This window comes from Delphinus delphis, chromosome 5 (assembly GCF_949987515.2).
Source record: "Delphinus delphis chromosome 5, mDelDel1.2, whole genome shotgun sequence".
In the NCBI taxonomy this organism is placed as follows: domain Eukaryota; kingdom Metazoa; phylum Chordata; class Mammalia; order Artiodactyla; family Delphinidae; genus Delphinus; species Delphinus delphis.
In genome coordinates, this window is record NC_082687.1 from 132334802 (window position 1) to 132346964 (window position 12163).

Sequence of the window (12163 nt, forward strand, 5' to 3'; positions counted from 1 at the left end):
TGCAGAGTTCCAATATTCCCCACACTCAGCTTTCCTATTTTTAACATCATACATCAGTATGGTATGTTTGTCATACTAATGAACTAATATTGACACTATTAATTAACTTTGTATTTCATACGGATTTCCTTAGCTTTTATATAATGTGTCATTAGTTCTAGGATCCTAGTCAAGATGCAACATTACATTTAGTCATCACGTCTCCATAGAGTCTTCTAGATTGTGACGTTTACTAAGACTTTTTGATAACCTTGACAGTTTTAAGAAGTACTGATAAGGTATTTTATAGGCTGTCCTTCAGTTTGGGTTTGCCTGACCGTTTTTTATCAGTGTTAGACAAGATTTATGAAGTTCGGAGGAGGAAAATAAAGTACCATCCTCAGTTCACCATATCAAAGGTACGTGCTATCAATATCACTTATCATTACGGCTATTAACCTTCCTCATCTAGATGACACAGTGCTTGTCATGTTTCTACACTGTAAAGTTACTATGTTTTCTCCATTTGCATACTGTACTTTTTGGAAGGAAGTCACTTTGTGCAGGCCACAATTAAAGAAGAGAGAGTTAGGTAGCACCTCCTTGAATAGAGAATATCTACATAAATTATTTGAAACTCTTCTGCACAGATTTGCCTGTCCTTCCCCAATTTTATTTATTCATTTAATCATTTATTTGTATCAGTATGGACTCATGGGTATTTATTTTATACTTTGGGTTATAATCCAATATTATGTTATTTTATTGCTCAAATTGTTCCAGCTTTTAGCACTGGGGGCTCTTTATCATGGCTCCTGTGTCCCTTTAAAATACTACCATCATTTAAAATACCCAAATCATTGTATACTTCCTTATTTCTTGCACTACAAGATGCTCCATGTTCATCTTTGATTTTCCATGCCCCAGCCCTAGAATCAGCTATTTTTTCATGGAAACTTAGTTCTTTTTATTGGAGAATGATATTAAAAATCAAGATATGAGCACTGTTCTATTTTTTAATTTTTATTTTCTATTGGAGTATAGTTGATTTACAATGTTATGTTACTTTCAGGTGTACAGCAAAGTGATTCAGTTACACATATACACATATCTATTCTTTTTCAGATTCTTTTCCTATATAGGCTATTACAGAGAATTGATTAGAGTTCTCTGTGCTATACAGTAGGTCCTTATTGATTATCTATTTTATATATAGTAGTGTGTATATGTTAATATCAACCTCCTAATTTATTCCTCCCCCCTACCTTTCCCCTTTGGTAATCATAAGTTTGTTTTCTAAGCCTGTGAGTCTGTTTCTGTTTTGTAAATAAGTTCATTTGTATTTTGCTATAGATACCACATATAAGTGATATCATATGATATTTGTCTTTCTGTGGCTGGCTTACTTCACTTAGTATGATTATCCATTTATCTGTCAATGAACATTTAGGTTGCTTCTACATCTTGGCTATTGTAAGCAGTGTTGCAATGAAAACTGGGGTGCGTGTATCTTTTCAAACTATAGTTTTCTCTGGATATACACCCAGGAGTGGGATTGCTGGATCATATGGTAGTTCTATTTTTAGTTTTCAAGGAACCTCCATTCTGTTCTCCATAGTGGCTGTACCAATTTACATTCCCACCAACAATGTAGGAGGGTTCTTGATAAAACAGCACATTAGGACTTCCCTGGTGGCACAGTGGTTAAGAATCTGCCGGCCAATGCAGGGGACATGGGTTCAAGCCCTTGCCCGGGAAGATCCCACATACCGTGGAGCAACTAAGCCCATGAGCCACGACTACTGAGCCCACGTGCCACAACTACTGAAGCTCACGTGCCCAGAGCCCATGTTCCACAAGAGAAGCCACCGTGATGAGAAGCCCACACACCACAACGAAGAATAACCCCTGCTCTCCGCATCTAGAGAAAAGCCTACGTGCAGCAACAAAGACCCAACGCAGCCAAAAATAAATAAATAAATTTATTTTTTAAAAACACTCAGCACATTAAATGGGTTAAAAAATCCTTATCACAAAAAATGTATTCAATGAAAAGTAAATATTCTCCCACATTCACATTCCTCTTTTAATTTTCAAATCCACTTATATTTCAGATGTACTTTGGTATTTTCTAGACAACTATATCTCTCTAATAATTTTTCTAACCATTAGTTCTAATTACAAAAACAGAAAGATAGATGGCACTGAGTCTTGCTTTAGTCACATCAATTCATATAGAAGTGGTAAATATATAGCTAGATAGGTGGAGATAGTCCATTGTTAAGATATACCTTAATTAAAAAAAAATTTAAAAAAATTTTTAATGAAATTCTACCATGGACCGTTAATTTCCATGCTATTGATACTTTACAAGCATCACTATAATAGGTATATAATTTCATAAATTAATATAATTTTTAATAAAAGGAAGCAAATATGGATGGCTTAATAAAAATCTAACTCAACAGAACATATGGCTCTTGGACAATAATGGCAACTGAGTCCTAACAAAGTCTTCTCCTTGACCAGGAAGCTCTATTTGTTACATGGTTGAATACATGTTTCCTGTCCCCCTTTCAATTCTCCTACGTAAACATGTAAATTATCACAGAGTGGAATCTCTTTCATGAAACTTTTTTCCATGATTTTCCAACTACATCCAGCCCCAACTAACCTACTGTAGGATACTTAGAGCTTGAGAATCATGTGTGCTTTGGTGTTCCACTTGTCTCTGAGTTTCTCCAATAAGCTTTAATTTACATTAATACCAAATGACAATAGTGGTTCATGTCTATGTACCCCTGTGCAGAATATTGTGAGTCTTAACGGGACCTTATACATTACCTGTATGAGGTCAGCTAAAAGCTATAAGAGTTACAATGATGGTGAAAAACAAAAGTGCAGATGAGCCAAGGGTAAGTCAGGAATGGATTTGGCTACTTCCACTAGACAGAAACACATATAAGCTGAGAAGCTAATGTGAAAATGCAGAACTTACTTTCCTTTTAAGGTCAGAGCCAAGGGACAGAGCCAAGGCTGAAACTCAATTTTCCACTGCCTTTCCAAGTGGAGGCTAAATACCTTTGTGAGCTTACTACATACTGAGCCTTACAAGGTTATAATCATGCTTATAATAATGGTTATTTTTATTGTTATCATTTGCATGGACTATGCTTGTTCTTTTTTAGAGAGCCTGTGTAATTTATACGGATATTCTGCAGATGCAGGTATGTAAATATACTGATTGAATGCATCCACTATAACCCTACTGTTAGAATGTTTACACAAATGCATGGCCAAGAACGTCTGTACTACCTACAGCTACCAAAGACATATAATGAACTAAGGTCTGCAGAAAGAAAAAAATATCTTTTTTTTTACAAGATTTATAGTAGTTTGGTGTCATGCATCATTTTCTGGAAGGCACTGTTGTTTGGCACTGCACTATAAACTACCAAAGCTTGAACAAGAACATGACCATTGCTAAACCTATAGTAACAGAATAATTTTGCTGCCTTTACTGGCATTTGAATGCAGCCTTTGACATTGCTAATACCTTCTTTTCTACACACATCCAAGACACAACAATCAATATGCTTGCTTCAAGAAAGGCATACACATTTGACATCCTTCCACAGAGGTATTTTAATTCTCTTAAAGTGTATCATCGACAGGTTGAGCAAACATTTACACATTGTGAACTGCTAGTTGGTATCCAAATATTTAATTATATTCATAACATTTTTGTATTGGTCACCTTCACCAGAAAATGTAAAAAAGGACAAAAGAAAAAGAAAAACAAAACAACTTCTTGCATTGCATTTCATGCCTTCTAAATACTGCCTATTCTAGGATGAGAACAAAACCCACGGTTGTACAACTTGGGTGTGAAATTTTAATACCTAATAAGTAAGAAACCACTGGATGTGCAGATATCAATTGTAAACAAGTTGATTTCTTTAAATGTAGCATATGGTGCAACTGATATCAAAAAATTTAACTAAATTCTTTACACCAAGTAATCAATAAGCATCTTACATTAACTGGGAGCCCTGCATAATAAAATTCCCTAGAAATTGTCCTATTACTAAAAATGACCCAGAAATTGGGTCTTCTATACCTCTGAGATCTCATGGAATTATAGGTATATATGACTAATTCTACAGTTTACAGAAGATTTGGCAACAATATGGGTTTTTTGGTTGTTGTTGTTGCTTTGTTTCCACAAACCTCTAGGGTTTTGATTCAAGGACTTTCACCTAATATGAAAAATAAAATCCCTCTTGCTAAGCTGTTCTTAGAGGCAGACCATCTCAGCAAAAGTAAAGATATGACTTCCCAACCCATCACAATCTTCTGGCAATGGGTGCCAAGAGTTCTTGAGTTGGGACCAACTCCGGACATTTCCGTTGTAGAATAAAACTTGCAGATCCAATCAGAGACAAAAGTATACCCCTAAATCTAAGCCAAGTTTGGAAATGCATAGCTTCACCCTCCAGTAGGCAGGCACAGAGATAACACTATTTACTCTTTGTGCAAAGCACTACCTCAAAGAGGACTTAACTCACAGGATTTTATACTAGCTGAGAAAACATGCTAGTAAACAACCTACTGTCTTCTTAAAACTCTCCGTTAAATCGTTAATTCAAAGTAGATATATTCTAGTCTTGAAATGATTCACCATCATAATGGCAAAATGCTGAGAGCCAGAGGTTGGATATTCTGCACAATCCATTAAATTTAAGGCAGGGCTCTCAGCCACAGGGAATACCAAGGCAGTCCACATCAGTGATTAACAGAGGCCTGAATATCCTGGGCTAATTAGGTCCAACTCTGAGGGGATATTCTAGCCACAGAACTTCTGAGGGCATTGGGCTAGGTTGTTTTTAGACTTCTTCTACAGATCTACTTCTCTCTCTGCTCAGTCCTGCTTCATTCTCTTCTTTTCAACAGGTTTGTATTTGAAGAATATTACTTAATAAACAGCTTAAACCTTAAATTCCTACTCAAGACTTTTTTTCTTGAGAACCCAATATGCGACATGTGACATTACTAGAAAAAAGAAATTGATGTGAAATTACTATTTCAATGGGTAAAGTACCCATTTCAATGGGTAAATGCTCAGGTATGACTACTATAGAAGAAGTGATGTGGGAGTCATGCAGTGATGCAGGAGAGATGTCACTGTTTGTAAAGTGTGAATGTGGCAGCTATAAATACAGAACCAATGCAAGTCTTTTGTGTTGATAACTGAGATACCTCAGATGCCTAGGGTTATTTTATGTGATGTGATTTTTTGAAATGGTAAAAAAAAAAAGGAAAAATTCTAAACAAAACAGAAATGCAACTTTCTTATATTTGCATGAGATTCACATTCCTAAAAAGTATATTTTATATTAAAACTGTCTAAAAAAACTTAGTGATTATCCAGAAAATAGAGTTGAGTTTTACGTTCAAGATTTTTTATCTTGATGAATGCCTAGCAGAAAATTCAAACATTGTGGGAAATATGAGAAAAATTATTTTGTGGGACTTTCCTGAACATTGTAGACCATGTAGCATCCCACTAAGGGCAAGGTGATCACCACAATCATTGATACCTTAAGGTACCCTCACCAATTTCTAAAACTTCTCCTAGGGGACTTCCCTGGTGGTGCAGTTGTTGGGAGTCCGCCTGCCGATGCGGGGGACGCAGGCTCATGCCCCGGTCCGGGAGGATCCCGCGTGCCGCGGAGCGGCTGGGCCCATGAGCCATGGCTGCTGGGCCTGCGCGTCCGGAGCCTGTGCTCCACAGTGGGAGAGGCCATAGCGGTGGGAGGCCTGCGTACCGCAAAAAAAAAAAAAAAAAAACAACCAAACAAACAAAAACTTCTCCTAGGGGTCAGTATATTGAGAACTAATGACGTAGGAAGTTTTAGGCCATTGAATGACTTTGAATACTTTGGTTATTGAGAAAATGAGGTTATTGAGAAAATGAGTATGTTAACTGTCTTATTTTTAGTAGGATTCTAGCTTATTATAATAAGAATTGTCTAAAAGTGGTTGGACAACAATAAGTATGCATTTATTGTTTATGTTCCACTTTTTTTTTTTTTTTTTTTTTTTTTTTTTTGCGGTACACGGGCCTCTCACTGTTGTGGCCTCTTCCGTTGCGGAGCACAGGCTCCGGACGCGCAGGCTCAGCGGCCATGGCTCACGGGCCCAGCCGCTCCGCGGCACGTGGGATCTTCCCGGACTGGGGCACGAATCCGTGTCCCCTGCATCGGCAGGCGGACTCTCAACCACTGCGCCACCAAGGAAGCCCTATGTTCCACTTTTTAAACAAACTTATTGAGGTATAGTGGTCAAACAATACATTGCTTACGCTAAAATTGTATAATCTGATAAATTTTGACATATGTATACATCTGTGAAACCATCACCACAATTGAGATATGAACATATCTATACCTCCCCAAATTTATACATACCCCTTTCTAGTTCCTCCATACCGGCCCACCCTGTGTCCTGCACCACCATTACCAGGAGACTAGTGATCTGCCTTCTGTCACTATAGATTAGTTTGCATTTTCTAGACATTTATATAAATGGAGTTACATAATATGTATACTTTTTGTCTATATGGATAGAACACATGTATATTTACACGTTGATGAACAATTAGATTGTTTTTCAATTTGGCTATTAAAAATATACTTGACATGAATATTTATGTACAAATCTCTTCATGGACACAAGCTTTCTTTTCTATTGGGTAGAAGCCCAAGAGTTGATGGGTGGATCATATGGTGGTGTATACTCAGTTTTTTGAGAAACAGCCAGTTTTTCAAGGTTCTTTTATTTGCCATTTTACACTCCTACCAGCAGTGTATAACAGTGGCAGCTATTTCACATCCTTGCCAACATTTGCTGTGTTCAATTTTAATTTTAGACATTTTAAATTTTAAATATTCTAAAAAGTGTGAGTGGTATATGATCTTTTTTTTTAAATTTGAATGACACTAATGAGTAATAATACTAAGAATCTTTTCACGGGCTTATTTGCCATTGGTATATCTTCTTTGGTAAATTGTTCACATTTTTTGCTCTTTTTTTTTTTTAAATTGGGCTGTTTGTTTTCTAATCATTGTTTCGAGAGTTTTTTACATATTCTAAGTCCTTTATATGATACACAAATATTTTCTCCCAGTCAGTGTTTTGTTTGGTTATTTTTCTCAAATGTGTTTACCAAAGAGCAGGATGTTTTAATTTTTATAAAGTCTAATTTATCAATTTTTCTCTTATAGATCATGTTTTCCTTTGGTTATTATGTGGAAGAAATCTTTGTCATACCCATGTCACAAAGATCTTCTTCTAAAACTTTTATACAAAAATAACCAAAGATGGATCAAGGACCTAAATATAAAGTATAAAAGTATAAATAGTTTAGAAGAAAAGTTTTATTCTTGCTTATGAAAACATTTATTAAAATCAACACCAAATGCATTATCTCCCAAAAAAGTGATAAATTTGATTTCATTACATTTAAATACTCTTTGATAAACACCATTAAAGTAATGAAAAGCCAAGGCACAGACTGGCAGAGGATACATAAAGAACTTTTAAGACTCAAGAATAAGAAAATAAAATCCAATTAAAATTTGGCAAAAGAATTGAATAGACACTTAACCAACAAGATTTATGGGTAGCAAAAATAACATGACAAGATGTTCAGTGTCATTCATCAGTAGGGCAGCACAAAAGAAAGCATCAATAAGATATACTACACAAACATTTGAATGAGTAAAATGCTAATAAATAAGATAAAACATAGCCCTAAATTAGAAAAGATGCATAGCAACTGGAATTCTCTTACAATATTTGGGGGAATGTAAAAGAGTACAACTACTTTGGAAAATATTTTGATGATTTCATAACGTTAAACATAAATTAGTAACCAGTCTTACTAACAAGTTTTTAGCAAACTTAAATGAACACTTTCATTCATGGAAAATCCTATGCAGTAGTGTTTACAGTGTCATTATTTGTAACTGCCCTCACATTGGAGGTAATCCAAGTTTCCTTCAACTGGTGAACAGATAACAAAATTATAGTAAGTCCACAAAATTGAGTACTACTCAGTAATGAAAAGAAATTACTCTTGATATACACAACCACCTGGATAAATCTCAAATTCATTATGCTAAATGCAAGACAACAAACTCTAAAGACTGTAAGATCTGAGCGTGTGATCAGGTTCGATTATAAGATAACATATATATGACATTCTGGACAAGGCAAAACTACGGGAACTGGAAGCAGATCAGTGGTTGAAAGGGGCTGAGAGTGTTGAAATTCTGAACATAAAGGGTTAAGGAAGAACTGGCGTGGAAGTGGGTAGGATTGATAGACTGTTTTAAATCTTGGTTATGGTGGCAGTTACGTGACTATATGCATTTAACAAAACTCAGAGAAGTATACAGTAAAAAGGGAAAAATTTTACTACATAATTATAACCTATAATATAAAAAGGTGAATAAGTAATTATGCAACGATATATTGGCTATTTGTATAAAATTGAAATTTACTTGCCTTAACCAAAATCAAATAGTCAGTCTTCTCTTTGGCTTTCCAGTATTTATGTCAGTTTTCTACCTTAAAAAAAATGACAACACAATTACCCTTAAAATTATAAATTAATCCAAATTGTTGTATTTTTTTATGGCCTCTCTCATCTTTATTATTTTATTTAAGTATTTTAATAATTTAAATTCCTTATTTGAAAATTACATTTAAAGTATTTATAAAACCTGAGTGAAAAGAACAAATGGTGAAATGGAATTCTTAAAAATAAAGAAGATATGTATGTATAATTATTAATTATTCAAATTATATTCATTACAGAGAATACTTTCACTTTCTGAAAAAAAATTATATCTCTGTACAATTTGGATATTTACGTTTCAGCCCAGATTTTTACAAACAACCTAAATAACACAGCACAATATTATTACTTTACAAAATATTGTTGGAAGGATATCAAATACCATAAGGAACATGTAATGTGTATGAGGTGAAAAGCAAGAAGATCATTGCTGGTTTAGCTTCTGCTAGTGGTATGTTTGCTCTCTCTTTATAGCTCCAGGATGTATACTTTTAAGAAGTTTTATACACTTGGTGTTTTCAGTCTCCACTTCTGTAAACTCTCTTTTTCTTAGCACAGTAGACTCATGATCTGGGGTATTATAAATATGATTGTTAAAACACTGATTTCCCAAATGGGCAAAACAAGTGGCACTACATAAATATTTGATGCTCTCTGCTGTCCTCTATCATTACCTCCTCATTGTTAGCAAACACCTAAGGGATATAATATAACTTCCCTCACCATTCTGTTTACCATGTTGGCAGAACAAATGGTATAGTACTATAGCACTGCCTAAGTTCAAGAAGACTAAAATTAAGTATATACATCTTTTCTTTCCTAGATACCATAAATCAATTATTAGCCCTGAATAAAACAGCAATCATCATAATAAAATAGAATGTTAAATAATTTGAACTCAAAAATACCTAGTTTCTAAACAATTTGAAATGAAGGGACAGAAAACTGATGTCACCTAAAAGCTGCAAATTTTGTAATGGCTTATGGGATTTAATTTAAACATGATACGTGTGAATTGAACGAGGTATGAGATATATTACAGGACAAAAATTTGACTTTCTACCATCCATCTAATTTAACAGTTCTCAAAACCTTTGCTCTCAGTACACCTTAACACTCTTAAAACTTATTGAGGACCCACAAACCTTTTGTTTATTTAGGTTTTGTCTATCGTTATCTCCCATATTAATATTAAAATATAAATCAAAAATTTTTATTTATTGAAATTATTTAAGAACAATAATAAATCTAATTACTATGAATAATTGTCATAGTATAAATAACAGAAATTTATTAAAATAATTGTATTTTCTAAAACAAAGTAGTGGAAGGGCAGCATTGTTTTATATTTTTGCAAAACTCTTTTATGCCTGTCTTAATATAAAAGTCAGGTAGATTCTCATATGTGTTTCTGCATTCAAAATATTGTTTTGGTTGAAGTATATGGAGAAAAATCTGATCAACTACTAACAGGTACTTGGAAAAGTTAAGAATGACTGGTAATTGTGGATGCTCTTCTTTGATTTTCACCAAAATTTAACAAGTTCCTTAAAGTTGTTTACAATATGGGATCTGAAACCATACCAATAAACTTTGGTACTCTTTTACATTATAATAGTCTGTCTTGCACTTTGAATTAATCATTTATCGAGGCATAGTTTTACAATATCATGCATTGTTTATTTTGAAAATATTGGTTCACTGAGTTATACAAATATTCCAAATTTTGACATGGTATAAAATATGAAATATTCACATTTACTAATATCACTACCAATTGCTTCAAAAAAGTTAAGGGTTTGAGTTGCCAAGCTCACAGTAGAAGGTACAAGATTTCCAAATTCTAATTTTCACTCAAAAGCTCAAAATTTATTATTGGTAATAAACACTGTCAATTGTTTTTCTTGAACTGTCAACCTCACTTACTCATTTTCTTAAAAATATCTTTCAATTACCAAAGTCTAAATAATCATATTTCATTTTTAAGTAAAGTTATATTCCATAAAAAAGAAAAAATGGCTAGCTCAGCTAAGCCCTCAAAATATTCTTGTTTTTTTCCTTGAGACAACCAACGTAATTTGGTACTCAGCATAAGTGCTTTATGCATGCTCCCTATTTGGTCTCATAAAATAATAAACATGCATAATTCATTGCTAGAGATCTATTTTTAATTTCATTGGAGGTATAAGGCAGTGGAAAAAGCAATAACTACACGTAGAGTTTGGTGCCCCTGCTATGACTCATGCTGAAATGATTGCGGTATTACCTATTATAGATTTTGAACCATCATTGCAAATGTTAATGCATTGAAAGTTGGAAATTTTATCTTAGTATTACTAGGAAAAGAGTTTTATCCTTATAGAACGTCTTAAATTGTCTTGTAGATCCATAATGGCCCATGGACCATTGAGAATGCCTACCCTAATCCATTACATTGATAGGATTATTAAAATAACACCTAGTAGGGAAATTTAACAACCTAATTACATCAATGGATGATCATCCAGACAGAAAATCCATAAGGAAACAGTAGTCTTAAATGACAAATTAGATCATTTGGACTTCATAGAAATCTACAGGATATTCCATCCAAAAGCAGAATATACATTCTTTACAAGTGCACATGGAATGTTATCAAGGATAGATCACATGCCACGCCACAAAACAAATCTCAACAAATTTAAAAAGATATAAATTATATCAAGCATTTTTTTCTGACCACAATGATATGAGACTACAAATCAAGCACAGGAAGAAAAATGGTAAATGCACAAACACCTGGAGACTAAACTAATGCTACTGAAAAACCAATAGGTCAACGAAAAAATAAAAAAGGAAATCAGAAAATACCTCAAGACAAATTAAAATGCAAACACAACTTTCCAAAACCAGTGGGATGCAGCAAAAACAGTTATAAGAGGGAAGTTTATATCAATACACAGCCTACGATTAGACTATTTTCTCACAACATACACAAAAATAAATTAAAAATGAACTAAAGACCTAAATGTAAGATGACCAGAAATCATAAAACTAGCAGAAAATATAGGCAGAATACACTTTGACATAAATTGTAGCAATAGTTTTTTGGATCTGTCTCCTAAGGCAAAGGAAACAGAAGCAAAAACAGACAAATAAGACTTAATTAATCTCAAAAGCTTTTGCACAGCAAAGGAAACCATCAACAACAAGAAAATACAACATACTGAATGGGAGAAAATATTTTCAAATGATATGACCAATAAGGTGTTAATATTCAAATTATATAAACAGCTCATACAACTCAAGATCAAAAAAAACCCAGTGCAATCAAAAAATGAACAGAAGACCTAAATAGATATTTTTCAAAGGAGATATACAGATGGCCAACAGGCATATGAAAAGATGTTCAACATCACTAATCATCAGAGAAACTCAAATAAAATCCACAATGAGTTATCCCCTCACACGTGTCAGAATGGCTATCAACAAAAAGTCTACAAATAAAAAATGTTGGTGAGAATATGGAGAAAAGGGAACTCTAGTATACCCTTGGTGGAA

The 12163-nt window shown here is 33.9% G+C and overlaps 1 pseudogene; it reads left to right on the plus strand.

Annotated features, from left to right (window-relative positions):
- LOC132426341 (trifunctional enzyme subunit beta, mitochondrial-like) overlaps nucleotides 1–12163 on the plus strand; it is an 87142-nt pseudogene that overhangs the window by 35040 nt on the left and 39939 nt on the right.